The sequence below is a fragment of the Diabrotica undecimpunctata genome, chromosome 2 (genome assembly GCF_040954645.1).
Source record: "Diabrotica undecimpunctata isolate CICGRU chromosome 2, icDiaUnde3, whole genome shotgun sequence".
Classification (NCBI taxonomy): Eukaryota; Metazoa; Arthropoda; class Insecta; order Coleoptera; family Chrysomelidae; genus Diabrotica; species Diabrotica undecimpunctata.
In genome coordinates this window covers 125,851,475-125,874,133 of record NC_092804.1, presented here as the reverse complement: position 1 = coordinate 125,874,133, position 22,659 = coordinate 125,851,475, and the positions used below count along the sequence as shown (strand labels likewise).

The 22,659-nt window shown below is 32.8% G+C and overlaps 1 protein-coding gene across 2 annotated transcripts in view; it reads left to right on the top strand.

Annotated features, from left to right (window-relative positions):
- LOC140434852 (5-hydroxytryptamine receptor 1-like) overlaps positions 1 to 22,659 on the top strand; it is a 1,076,278-nt gene that overhangs the window by 276,336 nt on the left and 777,283 nt on the right. For both annotated transcript variants that reach the window (XM_072523427.1, XM_072523426.1), the window contains exon 3: positions 15,190 to 15,223. The gene's annotated coding sequence lies outside the window, so the exon portion shown is untranslated. The remainder of the gene's footprint in view (positions 1 to 15,189; positions 15,224 to 22,659) is intronic.

Genomic DNA, 22,659 nt, shown 5'->3' with positions numbered 1-22,659 from the left:
AAATTTTTACCGACGGGTACTCTCTATAAACCAAAAAAAAACAACAATAATATTCTCAAAGCCAGAAGTATTAATACTCGCATTACACGTAAACAAAATGACTGTCGTATTTACATTGTGTATTAATTAAGAAACATTTTTATTCTATAAGCCATGTGTTTAATTGGACATGAGTGTGGATGTGGTATTGTATTATAATCAATCCTCGTGCATGGAGTCTTACTTTAATTTGAGCACCTTAGGGATTTTTATAATTTAATTAATTATTGGGGGGCAAACTTTAATGTCATTTCTAATTTAAAGGTTTCAACTCATATTTTACGTAAATGGGAAAAACCACGACACTGAGTTTCAATCTAGTTATATTTTAGCTAATTTTCGATTCGGTCCACAAAGCAAATAAAGCTTTTAAATTATTATTTAGATATTCAGTCCTGGTACAATTTTAGCGTTAATTGATAAAGTTAGTAGTTCAAAAATAAAATTTAAATTGTGTTGTTAATTTAATGTTTTTTGTTTATTACTGATTTCAAAATAGCCATTTACATTCAAACAAATTTTTCACCTTTCTTGTTAATTATAAAAGGCTGAACAATATTTTATTAAATCAAAGCTTTGATACTGACGTTGTAATAGTTTAGGGTAAAAGGCTGCGGCGTCACGATTTTATCGCCACAAGATCGCTTCGTCACGGGAAGCGTCACAAAATAGCTGTTCTTTACATCGTTTCACTACTATCGATCGATTCTTTTTTAGTCATCATATATTTACTCTAAGCAGGATTTAATTATTAACTGAATGAAAAATAACTTATAAAATGTAGACATTCAATGAGAAGTAAAACAGTAAGGGAATAAATTTTACCAAAGATTCGATTCGTACACATAGTGGTGTAGGCTGATTGTCAAAATTCAAAATTAATAAATGTTAAACATGTTTAAATTTATATATTTTTATTATTGGAAAATGCACTAAATTTATTTTGGGCTTAAAGTAAAACTCTTTGAGCTTAGTCAAGTTTTCGGAAATTTTATTTATTTTCTCAAGACAATCTAAAAATGAAATTTTACGGTAAGATAAAACTAATATAAACAAAAAAAACTTACTGCTCGTGAATAAAAACACAGGCACACATGTCTTTTTTATAAAAAAGTATTTTAAGTTTAATAGTTTTCCTATAGTAAATGAGATGTGCTGATTACGAGTCTGTAGTTAGTTTTTTCTAACATATTTTCTTTGCATCTTTTCAGAGTTCTTCAAATGCCCTTCTATTCAATCGCTAATCCCTTTATAGACATTTCTGTCTAGCTATATTTTTGCTATTTATTACTTGTTGGCAATCTTGGTCAAATCATTCCTCGTTTCTTTTAATTGAGTTTTCATCTAATGTTTCCTTTGTCATATTTGTAATTGTCGTTTGGATAACATTTCATTCTTCTTCAATGTTGTTTTTTCTTCTCTTTCAGTTAATATTACTTTTATTTTCTACTGGTACACCTTTAGGATTTTTAAACATATATGTGTTCCATTTATTTTCTTTATTTGGCGCCTTTCTTTTTTCTTACCATTGATATTCTTTGTTTTATCTTCGATATAACCAAGAAATGATCCGAATTGCAATTTGCGCCTCTATAAGTTCCAACATTAATTATGGAGGTTGCCCACCGCTTAGATATTAATATGTGATCAATTTGATTAAATCTATTAGTACCAGGTATCATTCAGGTTCCTTTATGAATATTTTTATGGGGACAATATGTACTAACAACTCTTAGTTTGTTTGGTATTACCAACTCTGCCACTATAATACCGTTGCTGCTGGTAATATTATCTAAAGTATGCTTACTATAGGTTTCTGTATATATTGGTTCTTTACCCAGCTTCGCGTTCACATCACCCAGGACTATAACTGCATCTCTCTTCCGTGCATTTTTACATTGTACATTGTTGGTCATAGAATTGATCGGTTACTAGTTCATCTGCTGCTTCTGTTGGAGCATGGATGTTAATAATTATAATATTATGAAATTTTCCCCTTAGACGTATTTTGTATATTCTTTCATTAACTGGAGTGAAACCCAATACTGAAATGCGGCATTTATGGTTTACCATAAAACCCACTCCAAAGTCTCCTCTTTCTGCTTCATATATTGTATTCTTTTTTATTTATGCTACCATGTCTTTTAAATCTGATTTCTTGGGGGGCTTCCATGTTTACTTCATCCTGTGTAGTACTTTGCATTTTGCCTGCAGCATAGTCTAGACATTCCAGGTTCCCAGTCGCAAATCCATCATTAAGTCCTTATTCCGTAGCTTTGCTCGTTATCCGTTGGTCCGTCCGGTTAGTTCATTGTTCGTAGCATTTGTGATAGCTGAGTTTATAGTGAACAGATTATCGGCCTATTGCACCCAGCTCCAGTGCCAGGGCTGCTGACTATAGCTTCTGAACAAGCTATGCTTTTTCCCTTCCTCGTCCGCCTTGACCCTACATTCCATTGGGGTTGGTTACCCAATCTCCAATAGGGTTGATCAGGTTTACCGTGGTTCACCCGTGTTATCAAGATTACACCTTTTGGAGATGAAAATAGGAATTGAGTAGGAGAGACTAAAGGTGTTTTCTGGAAGCAACACCTTGTATTGCTCCTCATTACTCCTTTAAAACCCCTTAATATTTTTAGTGACAATCTTAATTTCTGTATTTTGTTTAAGAAAAGTTCCATTCCTACAAAAGGATGTTAAAGCTTATATGTATCAGAATTGCCCTCAAAACAATAAATGTGAGCCTAATACCTTTACATTTCAGCTTTTTTCCATAAAGTTCATCATAACAAAACGATTGTTTATAATTTTCCCAATCTAGACACCCTTAACAAAAAAAAGGAGCGATGTTCTTATAACATGTCCAGTCAGAGGAAGGTCGTCATTGAGTGAGAAAAACCATAGCATATCACTTTTACGTTGGTTCCCGCAACGGAAAAAACAATTATCCCATATACAAGACCCGATAACCGTGTACCTTTTTTAATTCAATATGATACGAAATGAAGCAATTAAATTGAAAAATCAAACAGAGGTAAAATATGTCATTTCAAATAAAAATGATATATACCAACGTCACAATACCAGAAACGCCAAGAAATAAATAAATACGAAAGTCAATAAAAATGAGATTAAAACGCAAAAAAATTGAAAAAAAAAGAAACAAAAATCGAATGGATGACAGGTTGGTATTGAAGCAGGTACTAAATAAATCATTATTGCTCAATAAAGATAGAAGACGTTTTTATCCTATTTTTTTTCTGAAAAGTTATTTGGAAAATACTGATAAGATTGCTAGATTGAAATTAATTTAAAATAATAATCCTTAATAAAACAATAATTAAACCTTTTTATTATCTAATTGATTGTATATTAGTTAATAGATTAGTTAGATTGTTAATTAGTGTGTAATTTTATCATATTTATTTAATTCATAATTAATTGTCACAATATGCCAACTGATAGACAATTTGATATATTTTATTAAAATTAAATTATTAGTATTTAACTTTATATAAAAATGAAAAATTAATACAATTTGATTACAAAATGAAATCTCGTACAATAGTAGTACGCTTCATATTGAACGAAAATATACTATTAATAATTTTATGTAATTGTTTTCTATACATCTATAATCTATTTCTAATGAGTGTAGAGTAATAAAATCTCATGAAGTATTCAAAAGCGCTACAGGGTAATCCGTCAATAATCCGTCAATAAATTCCGTCCGCATTGCAAAATTCTGTCGTTTCATAAAGAGCAGGTAGGTATCACCCTGTTTTAAGGGATTAGTCCATTGTTATCGACAGATAAACACTGAGCCAGAGGCGCGCTAGTGGGTTAATTGACAAAAGAATATGCATTCTTAAAAATCATATTAAAGGAAATAAAAATGTAATACAGCAGAACAGTGTTATTAAAAAAATATAAAATGTAACAATAAAATATATACGAACCGAAATCGGGAAATACTCACAAACACACACGAATGAACTTTACATATTGAAACACTTGTGGGGAGTTTAAATCAATTTATTCACAAAAACTACAAAAACTTTACTGGATACGTTATTACAATTCTACATCACTATAGTCTTCATCCGAAGAACTGTCATCATCCCCTGGTGTTATAATTATAGGGTCAACCACCTGATCGACCAAGTTGTCCAGTTCCCACATTTTATCTTCCTCTTTTAAAACATGCTGGATTGCTTTTTGCCAGTTTTCTGATGTGATTTCCATAATGGCTTGATCAAACAATACCTTGACATCTTTCATTTTAAATGTGGTATTGTGCCTTGCAACATATCCTTAACTTGTGCCCATATAAGTTCTATGGGATTTAATTCGCAATGATATGGCGGTAGGCGTAGCACAGTTACTTTATACTTTTCTGCTACATCTTCTACGGCATATTTTATGAAGCGAGATTTATGTTGTTTTACTACGGCTAGTAGTTCCTTCTTTATTGAATTCGTCTCAAACTGAATACCTTTATTTGACAGCCAGTTAATAATTTCTTGCTTTCTCCAAGCTGAAGTTGGTACCTTCTCTATGCGCCTTGAATGGTAGCTTGCATTATCCATAACCACCACCGAATCAGCTGGAAAAAATTTTAACATTTCCCCGAAGTAGTCTTCGAAGACATCCGAATTCATGTCCTCATGATAATCTCCCGTCCGACACGACTCAAAGCTTAACAAACCTTCTTTTAAAAATCCTTCTTCGCTTCCAATGTGAGCAATTATAAGCCTCTTCCCTTTTCCCGAAGGCACTTTAATACCCGTCGAAAGGCCTTCTATGAAAGCTTGGCGAGCACTTGTTACATTTTTATCTTGCCACATTTTTTGGACTATATAACCTTCGTTTATCCACGTCTCATCAAGATAAAAAATTTTCTTGTGCTCTCTGCGGTACTGTTTTATAGTTCTCAAATATTTTCGTCTCCAGCAAATGATTTCATCACTTTCCAGTAATAGTGCCTTTCGATTGTGCTTTTCCCAGGAAAAATTCATACTTTTTAAAGTTTTCCATAAAAGTTTTCTGGATATCAAAGGAATATCGTTATCTTGGCTTATCTCCATTAGTATTTTGTCAAGGGTCGGTATTTCCTTTTTAAAATAAAACGAATGAACTTTTCTTCGAATGTCACGTTTGGTGTCTTCACCTAAGATTTTTATTGGTCTTCCTGATTTTCTCTTGCATGGACTTAACTGGCCTGATATCTTTCTTTCTCGCAATAATTTAAAAATCGTGGACTGTCCAATTCCAGTCATTCGGGCACATCGCTCAACACTTTCTTGCACAGACAAACTAGGGTGATCGTGTTTTATGCAATCATATACATTTAAAATTATAACTTTTTCACTAACAGATAGCGGAGAATTTTTTACACCTCTTTTCTTTGGAGTAAATGTCGCCATTTTATAACTTTTTCACTATTTCTATATCACAATATTACTGTACGTTTAATTGGTGTAGTAACAATTTACTAACTCGAATGTCGAATGTCGAATAATAATAATAAAATAAAAGAGGGATTATAATGAAAGTGTAAGTAAAACCTCATTACGCGTTATTAGTCTTCATGTTGATTTATTTTAGTTCTTAGTAATATTAGGAGGTGCGTCATACCCTTATCAGTTTCTTCTAATGCTTTTATTCGTTCAGTAAGGAAGTGAATTTGTTTTTATAAATAAAAATGTAATTAGCTTTAATGACCATATAATGGAATACGAGTTTGAAGAATAAGTTAATCGAAAAATTAAATAAAATTGGTTATCACAAAATATCCAAAATATGATATTTTGAGGTACATCAATTTTTGACGACGAAGTTGACATCCGTCCATTTGCCTACGCCCATGACGACACCGAAATTCAGGCAAATTTTATGACACTTCATGATTTATTACTCTACACTCATTTGAAACCAATTATACCTATTTTTATTTAAGAACTTTTCAGTTATTGATAAAAAAATTGTATTATTTTTCCCGAAATTTACAAACGCTAAGTAATGCAAAAAGAGTGATAATACCTAACTTGAAACAAGCCCATTGATTTTTGATACTTGTCTTAAAGTTTCTGTAATGGCAAAAGAGATTTTGTGTAAGTGCAATTAAAAACTATGTACTTTTTAAACTGTAGGTGCTTAAACTGCCTTCATTATCTACTATATTTCTTTTTCTTTAAGTTCCATCTTTCACAACCCTTAAGTATGACTTTAGAGTAATACAATTCATTGGAGCGAGTAGGATTAACTCACGCAAACAAGAATCACTTCACCCAGTTCCAATGCTCCATACGTGGATCCTTTTTCTCCCGATAGAGCTCTGATGCTTCTCCTGGCTACAATGACTTCTAAACACAATCCTACTCCAAACAATGCAATCCAGCGTAAGGCCCTCTATTCCTGCTATCTCTAGCGACTTATCATCGATCTTTATTGCTTGCTCGGACCTCGACTACCCGCTCTGGGCTGCATTCGTGTTGGTGACTCGGCTCTCAAGGATGTAGGCTCCTCTTGCCTGTTTTTTTGTGTTATATTAGCATTTTTTGTGGCTTGTATCTTTTGTTAGTGTTTGTTTTAATATTGCTGGTGGCTGACGCTTTTTTTAGGGTTATTTTATAGATTTTGTTTGAGGGTTGACTGAAACATATAAAATCAACATTATTTTCATCCATCTTTTATTGAGGGTTGGAAATCATCATGGCTATGCGGACTCTGTTGACTGCTGCTCTAAATAGTTCTGTACTATTGCATTCAAACCATTCCCTCAAGTTCTTAAGACCTTAAGAAAGAATTGCACAACCCTCAAGTATGACATTAGAGTAATACAATTCATTGGAGCGAGTAGAATTAGCTCACACAAACAAGAATCACTTCACCCAGATCCAATGCTCCAGACTTGAACCGTTTTTCCCCCGATAGCGCTCTGATGCTTCCCATGGGTACAATGACTTCTAAACTAAATCCTACTTCAAACAATGCAATCCAGCGTTAGGCCCTCTATTCCTGCTATCTCTAGTGACTTATCATCGATCTGTATTGCTTGCTTGGACCTCGACTACCCACTCTGGGCTGCATTCATATCGGTGACTCGGCTCTCAAGGATTTAGGCTCATCTCGCCTGTTTTTTGCGTTTTATTAGCATTTTTTGTGGCTTGTGCCTTTTTTTAGTGGTTTTTTTAATATTGCTGGTGGCTGACGCCCTTTTTGGGCTTATTTTGTAGATTTTGTTTGAGGGTTGACTAAAACATATAAAATCAACATTAGTAAATACAGTGCCTTGCTAAAGGTAAGCATTTTTTATTTTTTGAATAGAGCTACAATTATCTAGATTTTATTATATAGTTGCTGTTTGGGTCTTGTGTTTTTTGTGTTTTCATCTATGGTACACATCATACCTTTATATGTCTCGCAGGAGCCGGTTTGGGTGGTCTTCCAACTCAGCAAATTTTGTTCTTGCTGTTTCATCCATCATATAAAGTATCCTTATTTGTTTTAGATCTCTGAATATGAACCATTCAGCGACGTATTTGGAAAAATTTGCAGCTTCTCTAAGGCAGTTGTTGTGTGCTGCTTGAATCTTCTTTTTGTTGCTGTAACTTGTGTATTTCCATTCAAGAGATGCATATGTAATTTTTGGTAGTATAATTATGTTTATTAGTCCTAATTTTGTTTTCATGACTAATTTCCTTCTTCTTTTTGTGATTTCCCATTCCTTTTTCCAATTCCTTTTATTGCAGCTTTGGCCTTTGCTGTTTTCTAAACTTTCGCGTTAATATGTGGTGTGAATGTTAGCCCTTGGTCCATTGTGACCATCGTTCTGCCATTTGATGGGTCTGTCTTGCATTTTTAGCTGTTCGTCTGGGTTATCTCTTCTACAAGCTTTATGGAATACGATTGAGTTTTCGATGCCATGGTAACTTAACGAGAGCAGTCAAACAATTAAAACAGATTAACGTATTAGTTTTGCGATAAATGTCATATAAATATAAAATTTAGTTTTTCGACTTAATTACTTATTTAGTAGCTAGTTTATTGCTGACAAACAGATATAATTAGATTCTAAAGTTAACTTTGTTAAACGTGGATTTATATAATCCAAAATTTGATGTTTTTGCATAAATATAAGTCAGTTAATTTTAAATAGCTTAAATAACTTTAAATAACTATTATTTGTGTACTATATATAATTATTTTGTGTTACCTGTCGAAAACTAACCAAACCTACATTTTATTGTTAAAACAGAATTTTACAATGATAAAAATATTCAATCCCCGATAAATACGTCTCTGTCTAACGGGGCATATATGATAAACGAGTAGAGAAGAATACGCCGAGAGACAAAAAATATTATCAATCATGACCCATTTCGAAAAATTGCTGTCTCATTAGGCCAGTGATAGGGCGTTATAAGGTTCAACATTTTTAGGCGAATGACAAATGACAAGAAGGGAGATGCTCAATATGCTGTTTAAAAATATGAAAGAGTCGGATCAGATTTCCATCGTTTTTATATTTGCCGATATACTCGAGAACTGCACTTATCCCTAAATGGATTGATAACGGTTTTTATAAAAGACATTTTAACCCATGTGAGCGGATGGAAAATATTTAAGAGTGCGATGTGCTATACATGCACCACAATTAGTTTTAAATTGAATTGTAAATCGATATCGTTAATTGTCGGCTAGTCCAGTCATCAGAGAATCATACAAACAAGCTGAATTTTGGTAAGACTGTCAATTTTGCGACCCCAATAAAGATGCAAAAAAGTTTACCACTTTTACACCCCCGGCTTCATGCTAAAAACCTCCTCGTAGGGGGTAAAAATGGTAAAAACTAATAAAAAACGATTTTTGAAAAATTTGTACGCCGTAGAAAAAAATATTTCAGATATAAAATATAGCTAAAATAATTTTGAACGAAAATATTTGGTAGCATTGTTTGTGTAGAATGAACCTTTGTTCTAGAATGTAAAATTAATTTTAATAAAATTTGTATTAAATCAAAGGTAAAAATTCCATATCGTTTATTGCCAGTGTCCTATCAATAAAATCACTTTCATTGACCGGTCGTATAGTCCAGTCGTCGGAGATTTGACCCCTTAAAATTATACAAACAAGCTAAATTTTGCCGAGAATATCAATTTTGGGACCACAAAAAAGACGCAAAAAAGTTAACCACATTTACTACAGGGCTTTTCCCTAAAATTCTCATCGTAAGATGGTAAAAATGTAAAAAAATCGATTTACCAAGAATCTGTACGTCGTCGAAAAAAATGTTTCAAATTAAAACTGTAGCTGAGATAATTTTAAACAAAAATGTTTATTAGCACTTTTTTCGCAGAATAAATTGTTCTCTCAGGAACAACGCTTGAAGCGACCGGTGATTTTAAATGTCAGTTGCGCATGCGAAATCAATGTTAAATAAAATTTGTATCAGCGCTACGGTAAAAATTTAATATCTTTTGATACGAGTGTCTTATCGATAAAAATCCAAATAAATTTTAAAGGAAAAGAGTGCACCTTTCGTATGGAATTTTGCATTTTGCCGCAGATAGAGTCAGTTTCTATAAATCTGTTCAATAAATAAACGTTTCGCGATTTTTGCCATTTTTTAAGATTCTTGTAATATGAATAAAATTTATTACTTTCATTTACCAGTTGTAGCGAAATTTTTATTTTTAGAGACCAATCTTTAAAATTTTAAAATTTAAAATGTAATTTTTATTTTGAGTTGTGGCAACAAATATAAGTCATTTCAACCGCCTCCAAGAAGACAGTTTTTTAAGTAGTTTGTAGCGGGAGTTAGATGCTTTTGAAAAACGTACTAGTGTAATTGAAAATAATAGTTTTAAATGTTTTAGATCGTTGTTAATTTAAAAGTTTAAATTTAGCGTTTTTAAAGCATATTTCAAATGCCTCATATTTGTTGCTAAAATTCAAAACTAAAATTTTGTGCTATAGGTTTTAAAGATTAGGTTCTACTTATCTAAAAGTTATAGTGGCCGGTTAATGAAAGGGATAAATTGTATTCATCTCATAAGAATCATAAAAAATATCTTGATTTTTGTTGATAGGACACTCGGATCAGAAGATATCGAATTTTTACTGTCGAGCTGGTAAAAATTTTATTGCACATTGATTTCGCACGCGTAACACATTCAAACTCGCCGATCGCTTCGAGCATTGTTTCTAACAGAATGGTTCAGTTAATTGTGCAGAAAAAAATGCTAATAAACATTTTTGTTGAAAATTATCGTAGCTAAACTTTTTATTTAAAACATTTTTTTCTATGACGTACAGATTCGTGGTAAATAGATGTGTTTCCGTTTTCTTCCTCTACGAGGGGGCGAAAGTCCGAGGGTAAAATTGGTTAACTGTTTTTCATCTTATTTCGAGTCTTAAATATGACATTCTTGACAATATTCAGATTGCTTGTTTCGAAAAAGACATTTAGTAACACTAAAGACATTTTGTTTACTAGGTTTTCCGTGACATTTGAAGCATCTAGATTTACAACGACATTGTCCATCTACATGTACGTAATGATAGCAATTATAACATAAAACTACTTTTGTACAAATGTTTCTACCTCTATTAATACTTGATTATTAAGCACATATTTTGGTAAATTTTGTGCCCAAAAATCAAAATAACATTTTTAGTTGGAATATAAACCGTAGTATTATTTTCAACAATTTTTCGTTTTAGTCTTTTAACTTTAACTACAGTAAATTTAAAATAATAATTATTGTATGCTTTCATTTTATCTTTTAGATCCTTGATTGAAATATCTTTATCAATATCTTTTAAAATCTCCTGACGATGAAATATAAATTTGGGTATATAAGCTTCAAGTTTATGTTCAGTGAAACTTTTTGATTTATTTGGGTCTTCTAGAAAATTAGCCCACTTAGATTCTACATAAACTACTTTTACACGATGGTTTGCTGCCAAATTAATTCTTTTTATTTTATTGTCTAGTTCCGGCGCATTTTTTTTTAATTATGTCTCCTTAATCACATTTAAACGTGAAACATTTTTATTTTTAATTATGACCTTAAAAGGTCCTGTATCGGTTTGTAAATATTTATAGTTATTTCGAGTATCAATGGTGTTTAAATCGGAATAGTTTTTGAGTGTCTTTTTCAGGTGAAATTATATCTATTTTTATCTAATTTATTGTCTTTGTTTTGTATAAAACTTAGAGTCGCTTGTTAAGTGATGTTAGAATATAAATGAAGAAACATGCCATATTTTGACTGTAAATAAATTAGCAAAAATAGCAATTATCAATTTTGAATAAATTACGATAAAGTACATTTATTTAGCAGATTCCCATCAGTAAATATGAGGACGTGTTGATATTCGCCGTCTCATTCGTCAAGAGGCTATTAAATATAATTTATTACCTTAAGCCAAACAGATTCTCATAATACAGATCCAAACTTGCCAGCATTTTAAATTCAAATTGTATCGTGTTGATTTTTAAGTTAATATATTGTGTTATATTTATATTATTAGTAGTTGTTAAGTTATTTACTGGACGTGTTATTTTTTAGAGTTTAGTTTAATTGTGATATAATGGTTAAATTTCAAGAAATTCTTACAATAACAGTTTCAAAAGTAAATATTTCTAAAAGTCATATGATACACATCAGTACGACCCTGTTTGGCTTTCACGTGCTTATATTGACAATTGGGAATTTGTAAAATGAATAGGGTTTAATTAACTAGCCTTACTCATTATTGTTGTCTGTACAAAGAATGTAGACTTACCTTTTGGTATATTGATGTAATCATATAGTGGAGTGGTGTTGGTACCACTTCACGACACCCGGGAACGCCCAGGCTTGATAGCACGAGAACCGATAAAAAAGGCTGCTTTTTCATCGGTTCGTTCGCTGCCTAGTGATGATGTGTAAGTGTCGTCTTGAGATCGTCAGAAACCCCCCTTTGTCCACTTTATTGTATCGCGAGTGTCGATAATTTAAGTTAATTGTCATATACGATACTTTACTCTTGTGTGTATTGGCGACACAAAAATAACAAAAGAAGTCAAATTCTCCGTACTTAAAACATAATAAATGAGATAGCCAGTTTAACAATTCGATTTTACGAAATAACAGGAAGCATTATATTTTAACAAAGTAGTTAGAATACAACATTGAATTAGATCACATTATAGTACAGCAAAAGAAAAATATTAAATGAAAAACATGAAAATAAATACCACGTACTTTCCCAAACAGTCTTTATTTGCAAAATTTACGAAAAAATCTTCTATACTAACGTGATGGTACTTACGTTTGGGGTGCTATTACTATTTTTATTTATATTATCATTACTTGAAACCTGTGATGTGATCTCCATATGATTGTGTTTTTCTGAGGGAACCCCATAGAATTAGCCCTTTAATGGATCGGGCAGATCACCGTGCCGGTGTCTGGTCATCACTTCAATCACTTAAACTATTTTTTTAAACTAAATCGTTACATTTTGTGTGTATTGTTGGAGGTTTATTAATAGCTTAAAAATTTAACGATAAAGTTCCATATTTAGTTTGGATAGCACACGCTAATACATTTTCATTGTAATTTATATTGATCTTATGTTCCACAAATTGAAATAATTTGTGTACCAAAATTGCAACACCAACGTAGCCATCGTTTCTGTCATTGCAGACTACATTGTAGTCACTGAACGTTTATTGTAAATTTCTTTTAAATCACGTTTCACTTATAAGAGCAATGTCGATATTTTTATCATTAAATAATTGTACCACATTATTTGTGTTAGCTATAGCAGAACGTGCATTCCATTGCACTGTATTTAAGTTGCGTGTTTTGAGTTTTATTGGTTTTAAAGTAGCCTCCAATACCTGTACTATACTACTTGTAATTACGTTAATATAAATAGGTTGTCTGTTGTTACTTGAACGTATTTTATTTAAATAATCCACGACAACAATCGATAATTGCTTATCAAATTAGAGTAGTTTGGTTTATTTGAAATTATTGGCAGAGGTTGTAAAATTCCAAAGGAGAATGGAAACAAAGGTTTGGAGACGGATGATTGGATAGCGTGAACGTTTGATTTTCTCTTCTTTTTCGTTTTAGGTCTAGAGCTTCATGAGTGGGTTTGGAAAAGAGTTATTTTGATGGCCAATTTTAATGGCCATTTATTTGTACAGATTTTATTAGATTGAGGCAACGGCATACGTTGGTTGTTAGAAAGTCCTGGACATTTTTGTCATGTTTGTTAGCGGTGAAAATAAGTTGTAATGTACTAAACGGGATAAGCAGTTTTCAGAAATTTCGTTGTTTAAAGGAGGGTTTTTGTCCTATTATTATATATAATTTTTTATTATTATAAGAACACTTTTTTAAAATAGATACGTGATCTCTGCTTTTACAGTGTATATCGCTTGAGTATAGATTGTAACGAAATATTTTGCCTACCACATAGGGTATTACTATAAGGGGTTGAAAATTGGGACAGAAGTTACTGGGGGTGGAGATAGGACAAGCAAAATAAACGATACTTATGCGAACGGCTCTCAGGGTTTATTTGGAGTAGCTGGGTCGTGGATAAGTGAATGAAACAGGGGATTGGACTGGAGCAACTACAAAAAAAGAAAACAAATGGATACTTACATGAATCTCCTAGACAAATGAGTACCAAAACAATAAGAAGGACCTCTAGCTATTTAAAATGGACGCCGCTTCGAGGGCACCTCCTGCTGGATGAAAGAAAAGGGCAAGGGCTCTTCTTTCCTAAAAAACACAAAAGAGAAATTAGGAGACTTTTCTAATATAAATAGACAAAATGGTTTAGAGAAATAAATTAAACATTTATTGTTGTCTCAACACAAACAGTTACAAAATATAAATGACACAAAAATACTAAATTAATAGTAACAAAAATTTATATCAAAATAGAAAAGAAAAACTTACATATCCTATCCATTTACAAACTCTGTTTACAAGTGGAAGATGCTACAAAACTTACAAAAAATTGTTACTGAGCTATAAACTGTGGCAGAAATAAGTCATTGCAAATAAAAATTATCTTTTTAAATAAGCTGTGTAAAGAGGTTAACCTTTAAAAAAAAACAAAACAAACTAGTGTAAAAAAATAAAACGAGCTGTCATATGTCAACATTAAATTTTAAAACTGACCAAATAAAATGACAGCTAAAACCACGCCCTAAGATTTACAATTTTAATTATTAAAATTTAAATTGTTATGAAAGCAATTATTATTTTAAACTGTTTATTTTTACTTTAAGAATTCATACAAAAAAAGTTACCTGGATTTCACTATACTGCACTTTAAATTTCTGAGGTTGGGAACTGAACTTACATTGTCTGCCACCTGAAAAAAATTCATCTTCATATTACGAAAGGTATTTTGAGAGGGCTTCTTACTAGGACAACAATTTGAGGTTGACATTAGCGGCACCAGGTACAGACCTCGCCTCGGTTTCTTACAAAACTGAAAAATGGAACATGTAGATATCTTTCAAAATTGCTGCAGGCGACACAAATGTCTTAGATACTTAGAAAAAATAGAAATATTACATAGATTCTAATTCATTATCTTCTTCTTTCTGACTCTTAAATACGTCCGCCTCAATCGCTCATCTTTTCAAACCATAAAACTTGAATTCTCTCGACCGTCTATATCGGCCGGGACTACCAGTTTTGCGTCTCACCTCTCCGCCGTTTCTTGCCATCAAACAACCCAAACTTCTTGTTAAACATATCGCAAAACGACCTTGAATCAAACAACTTTTTAAAATCATAGAACTAAAACGTAATATATGAATTATTTACCTTGAGTGTACTAGAAAATTTTTATACTTAAATATCGATATATTTTTTTATTATTTGAATATAAGATAGTTTAAGGAATTTACTGCATGCTACAAGATAAAACCAGTTCTTTTGAAATCATGCTCTTAGTCCTTCAGTTAATTAATCGCATAGTAATACATAACATAATATTTTGCGGTATGCTTCGTTAAAATTATGTATATATTACATTATTACATGTCTCATATTTGAAAGCTTTTACATTTTTTATTATGCCACTTTGTTAGAATAACTATATAATATTACTTTGTTGCAGGTGAACGTTATTTATGGTCGTCTTACAGCTTAAGGTAACACTTATTTATTAATTTATATTTTATTTTCATATTTTTCGTTATATTTGAGGCCTATTATTTTCAATTTTAAGGCTGCTGTCATGTGTCATGGACTGACGAATATTAACAGTCCTTATAAAAAATCTTAAGAAAAAAAGAAATTCGTGGTAGTTTGGTGCCTATTGGTCTTAACTCTCTTGCTATTTGGGCTAAGTATTTTTTTTGTTTCTGCTGTTTGAAACTACTTTCGTTTCTATCGCGTAAGCCATTATTAGTCTTAGGCATTATTTATAGATACGTACTTTATGATCCAATCTTATATCCTTGTTTTTCTAGTTAATATCTATCTTTATTTGGTTGTTTTATTACACTGCTCCTAAGCGTTAACCTCCGATGGCGCTACGAAATGCTACGTACTCTCTACGCTACTTTACGGAGTTGAAGGGTGGACGTTAACAGCAGCAACTATAAAGAAGTTAGTGTCTCTAGAAATGTGGCTGTATCGACGCTTACTGAGAATACCTTGGACAGACGGAGTGACCAATACAGAGGTATTAAGACGAATGGGTAAAGAGATGGAATTGTTAACAACTGTTAAAAGGAGGAAAACGTCATACCTGGGCCATGTGTTCCGTAATGATAAGTACAGTCTGCTACAGCTTATCGTAGAAGGCAAGATTGAAGGTAGAAGAGGTTTGGGTAGAAAGAAGAAATCCTGGATGAGAAATTTGAGAGAATGGTTTCAAATACCAGAAGCCGCGAACATAATACATGCGGCATAAAACAGAGAAACCTATCGTTTGATGGTCGCCAACCTTCGGTAGAAGACGGCACATAAAGAAGATTACACTGCCTTTAAAGTTTTATAAGGGATAAAATAGTGGCACTAGTTTTTGAAATTTTAAAATAATCTTTTTTGAAAACAATTTCCGGAGTAGAAATCGAAACGTCAAACAGCAGTTAAAAATGTAATAAAATCAAATAAACCTAATATTTAATTACACAGACCCACACACACACATTTACATATATATATATATATATATATATATATATATATATATATATATATATATATATATATATATATACTCCAATACTTACACACACATATACATATATATATATATATATATATATATATATATATATATATATATATATATATATATATATATATATATATTATATACTCCAATACTTAGATATGCAAATGTTTTGACAAAATTCCACAAACAAGTCACTAATGATTTTTATATCAAAGGTACCAATTTTTAAGCAAAAATAAATCTTACAACTTCACTCTGTGTAGTAAGTATTTATGATGAGTGTTCAAATGATGTACCCATAATTGTAAAAGGGTTTTCATATCCTGCGAAACTTCTTTATTTTTTAAAATTAGTTGTCGTGTAAGGCTAATAAGCGTTATGACGATGTACATAATCTCAATTCCAAGAAAGCCAGAACGGACCTACTGTTAACAGTGACTGTTTTACCAGTGACATCATAATCATTCTACTATACATTTTTTATTTATGTCATTTTAAATAAATTTTTATAATTTTTTAACCTATACTTTGTTATTATTAATTTATTATCGACTCTTTTGGCCACCACGAAGCTTACCTTACCTTGTGCGCTTGTGTTGAACCAAAAAGCACCAATCAACAGATAAAAAGTTTGATAAAAGCACCTACCAACATTATCGCAATATACATTTCTTGGTAATGAAAAGAACAAAACAAACGTAGTACAGCTGTTTAAAACTACTCTTTTGGAAGAGTACATCAGACTGAATCTGGTGCAGATACCACATCATGCGTTCTACGCTTGCTGCATTTCAATTCTATGAGTCTGTGGTTGTCGCAGCAGAAAACATTGACATTTTTGTCGGCTCACAGCATTGGGAAGGAAGCAGTCCAATGTTGTGTGTCCAAAGTGTCCAATTTGTTTAAACTTTCAAAAAAATGTAAGTCACGTCAATGTTATTTAAGTTTTATATATGACTTCATTGCAAAGAAATTTCTATTGCTCCATGCTTTTTCAGGACGCAACACATCGGCAGCTTACAAGCTAGCGGAATATCAGTAAGAAAGTCATCTTTGCTCACTGCCTTTGGCGAACATTTTTTCGTCTCTTTATATGGTGTAAATACAAATCATTATTGGACAGCATGAGATACAAATGGTTCGACAAAAAAGTGACCAAAAATACATTTAACTCTTCATCGCTTCATGGTGCTTCATGGGAAAAGCATGCAAAAAATTGGATACCAATCACTTGGTGTTGTGTGGAGTTCAAAACTTGTGAAAGGAAAAGATATTTTCTGCAGATACAAGGAAAACTGTCAGAAAACATTCACATTTGATACTGAATAAGATCCGGAACCGCAGCTTGGATCATCAAAGAAAGTGAAAAAACAATAACTGGGAAACAACTTTTTAAATATATGATTATGCTTAGATTCGATTAGATTCAGAGAGGTGGCCTTTCCTCCTATTCCACTGCGATCCTTTCAGATCTATTGCGGTCATCTAGTCCTAGATAACATTCTCTAGCCTGACCCTCTCTTATAAAGTCTAGTAGCTTCGAGACTGTACCTTCCATGTAGTTACTTGCCGGTGGATTTTCTTTTGCTAATGCGAAGAAGCGCACATTTGCAAGGACTGTCACACTGATATAAAATGTGCTCTGCTGTTTCTTCTTCGAGGTGACAGAATCTGCACAGGTCATCATCTGATAATCCGATCAGCTTCAAGTGCCTATTCAGGTTACAGTGCCCTCTTAGAAGACCTACTATGGCTTTTACTGTTTTCCTGTCTTTGATTATTAGGTCTGCCGTAAATTTTGGCTAATGTTCTGTAATGTCCTCTCTTTGTCCTGATAAATTCCTTCACCATTTCAGATATTTGTGAGCTACCCACTTTCTTGTAGCCGTCCTTGCTACTGATTTTACAACGCAGAAGGGTTACGGTCCAATGAATGGCATTTATGAGACATGTTTGGCCATTTCATCTGCTTTTTCATTGCCCCTATGACCCTCGTGTGACTCCCTATATCCTACCCAGTTTGTATCGCTAGGATTTCTGTATTTAACTTCAGATGGAAAAATATCAAAGTCAAATCGTATATGTCTGTGATTCGAATATGAGGGTTTGTCAGACACAACCCAATTTATTATTTTATCACTTATCTTGCTTGTGCAGAGTGTGTTAAATCCAACACTTCTTTGCGTGCCTTAGTGACAAAAGTTGGCTTGTTTCCTATATTGAATATAACCAAACCTTCAGATAAGATGAAATTCAGAATAGACTCACTCCTTGCATGGATGTTTGTGCTTTCCCATATGGTGTGGTGTGCATTGGCATAATATCCCATAATGAGCTGTAATACTTTTCCTAGACAATATGCAACTATGTCGCTTATAATGATTGGTGGACACAGAGCCTGATCAACTGGAAAGTAGACTAAACACACCACCAGTTTCTTCACTCCTACTTCCATGGTTATAGTTAGAATAGCTGTAACAATATAATCGGTGCAGAGCACCGGTATTATTGTACAATCTACTCTATTACTGTGAATTATACACGACCTTGGCCTTATAGCTTTGACAGCCTTTTTGTTTCCTTGCCTATCAGCTTAGGAAATTTCTTTAGAAATTCCGGGCCTTTCTGCGTTTGGATTTTCTCCAGAATCCTCTGTCCTTCAGCTTTAGGAACTGTGATTTTGGTTCTGGAGTTCCCTGGCCCTTCGACATCGAGAACCCTTTGGCCCTGAGTTTTTTCTGTATTTGTTTTTGATTTTTATGAGACTGATATTGATCCCACGAGTAGCTAAGAAAAGATAGTCAACTCCTCGCAGAGCCCCACTTGCGAGGGTAAAGTCTAAATACTAATGGGTGTGACCTATTGCCCCAAAGGAACCGCTTGCGACACTGCCACCTCAGTGCCTTACAGCCTTCACCACAGTGTCTCACGTCTTGACGTGGGGATTTTTTATTGGCTATCTAGTCTAGATTCGCTGAGTTTAGTTTCAACAGGGTCACCACGTGAAGGGTGCAGTCAAAGATTGATTACACACCCCCAATCGTTGTTGGGGGTACCCAGCGGTCTTGGGATAAGGTTAAGTTGGTTTAAGGTGGTGCAAAGTCCTAAGACTCTCCGTGCAAAACTTGTCCCGTGAGATTTGGTCTTTTCCCGCTCAGCTTTACGCCGATTAGAAGAAGAGCGCATCCCCCGGCCCCATGATTATGCTTAATATTATCTTGCCTGGAAATTGTCTGTTGATTAGGCGTAATGAGAATACTTCTTAAAAAAACTCGCCTCCAGACGTTACCTCGTAGGTGGTCGAGAAAAATGTCGATAGTAAATTAATAACATAGGAATGTTAACAAAATGATAAACTAAATGAATAACAAAATATAAAATATACAAAACTAGGCCTAATGGTTAGTTTTTATCGTATTCTTATGAGTATTCAAGAACCCGATGCACAACTTCGGAGTGCAGTGAAATCCACAGAAATTAATGAAATTAAAAAAATTTGTAGTGAAAATTATTCACATAATAAAAACTCTATAATATTGGTAAAATGTTTTTTAATTGTTAAATTACCAGAAAAAAAGGTATAAGGCCCAAAAGGAAATGTGCTCAAAAATTTTTAGTTATTTTTATTAATCACTTTTTTTATTTTCTATTTTACAATAAAAATTAATGGAAATAAAGTTGTACACTAAAACACTAAAATAGTGTCTGATAATATTTTCCTTAGGGTTACTAGTTTAAGAGATACAGCGTGAAAACTCATTGCAAACTTTTATCGAAAATGGCTTTCTTTTATCCCCTCCCTTCAATCCATCAAAATAATAAAATAGCGCCCTTTCAAAAATGCAACCCTAATGTAACTTTTCAATGTACTAAAAACGTCGTGCACAATATTTTATTATTATCACTATAATCTACCCATTCCTTTAAAATCCTAAAAAATAATAAAAATACCCAGAATTTTAATAAAGAGAAAAGGAAAATTTATGACAAAATTTCCATTCTAAAATATCTTCTGGCAAGATATAACTGAATTACTCCCTACCTGTATTATTCGAGCTGGCCAAGCATTTCATTGCTTTAAGTTGAGATAACGAAGGAATAAATAAAAACGAAAATGAAAAAAGAAGCAAAATTAAAAAATAGGATTAGGAATATTGTCGTTATTTTTATCCGTTAATAACTCTACCAACTTTATAAATATGCTAAATATTGTTTCGAAGCCGAAATCATGTTTTCATTTAATTTTTTTATAATTGAAAAAAAATATTTTAAAACAAATTCAAAAGAATTAATTATTTTTGAAAAATAGGGTTTGTCATTTCTTAATAAGGAAAAATTGTATTTTAAATAGAAATTAATAAATTACCTACACTTTTAATAGACTATAAGCCTATATTAACTTTTCAGTACATGCTCCTCAAAAAGTTGTATCAGTACACGCGGCGGACTGTAAGTCCGTATATTAAAATAGCAATTTTTATGATAAAACAAAACGAACCATTATTATCTACAAACACTTGTAAACCAGTCATCGGTAGTAATATTCCTTCCACATCCGTACATGGGCTCACATAATCTCAAGACTACCGCTTTGGGAGAGTTGCTCACAGCATATGGACCTCTAGGTTGCTGCCCTACTTAGATTTGAAATAAAGTAACACTACTTGGCATCAACTAGGACAAAAATTTTAATCCCATATTTATTGGGTTTATTTGTAATTTATTGCCTAAATGAGCAACGCCCTTGAAACGCTTTCATTTTCGAATCCACTGTTAAAGATGACTGATTGCGATGATGATGATGATTTTTGCGAGTTTCATAAATTCCAAATCTTAAGTGCCGTAAAAGAAATTGAAAGGTATTTAGAGACATCACAAGTCAAAATAAATCCACCCCTGTTCTTTGTATATTGTATAAGCCTCTAAATTTGGGAAGCTCGATTTTAAGACGCCGGCTAAGTACAACAATCCAAATAGTGCTTGAAGCTCGCACATGTCCGTAGGTGATGCATCCCTTTCACGAGAATAATTGGCTGTAGTTGAAGCAATATGCTGATTAGTACATTTGACAATAATTTCTAACATACCTGTTTTAAAAAAGTATGTCCAGATTTCAAGTGTAAAAAGGTTAAAAACGATAATAGATGAACATAAAATAATTTCAGAACATCAATTCGGTTTTTGTGACAAACACGGAACCATAGAACAGGTGAATAGGCTAGTCAACCAAATAAACAAGGATTTTAACGCCAAACTGTTTTGTTGCTTTCCTTGACATGTCTCAGGCTTTTGACAAGGTATGGCACATAGAACTACAAATAAAATTAAAGAAGCTGCTACCCTATCCTCACTTCCAGCTCTTAAAATCCTACATAGAAAATAGACACGGTACTGAGAACACTAACATATATCCTATTCACTCAGGCATCCCACAAGGTGGCGTTCTCGGCCCAATTCTATATCTTCTATACACAGCGGACATTCCAACATCTAGTACAACTACTATTGCAACGTATGCAGATGATACTGCTATCCTGGCATCCCACACATATCCATCAACAGTATCAAGAAATCTTCAATCAAACCTAAATAGAATTCAGCAATGGATGAAAGTATGGCGCATCAAATCTAATGGAACTAAGTCGTTACATGTTTCATTCACGCTACGTAGAGAAACATGCCCCCCTGTATATACTTATAATTGTCTAATTCCTCAATCCGAAGACGCTAAATATCTTGGCATGCACTTAAATTGCCGTCTACCTTGGAAAAAATTTTTTTTCCATATTTTTAACAAACGAAAACACCTTGGACTTAAATTGAAAAATATGTATTGGGTCATTGGACGTAATTCAAAAAATATCTTTGGATAACAAAATTTTACTCTACAAGTCCATCCTCAAGCCCGTATGGATTTATAAGATTGAGCTATGAGGCACTCCTAGCATCTCCAATACAAACATCTTACAGAGATTCCAAAACAAGGTGCTGCGTGCCATAGTCAATCAACATCCCCCTAGAATCCGTGAAAGCAGCCATACAAAGTTTTAGTGCTAAATACTGTGAACGAGTACTAGTGCATCCTAATGCGTTTGCTCGACAACTAAATGTGCGGAACGTCTTTGACGTGGGTAGAGTAAGACGGCAATTGCCGTCCGACTTGTCCAACTGAACATATAAGTGTATTCAAACTAATAAAATTTTAATTTTAGAATTGTAAAGAGGTTACTCACTAGAGTAACTCTCTGCATGTCTGCATTTTTTACCATACCAAATGCTTAATGACCAATGGGCAGATTGTGGTACTCAATGGAGTTAATAAAAAAAAAGATTTCAAGTGGATCTTTCAGTATTTTAGTTGACGTTTTCGAACCAGATAAATATTTCAATAACAATAAGCTT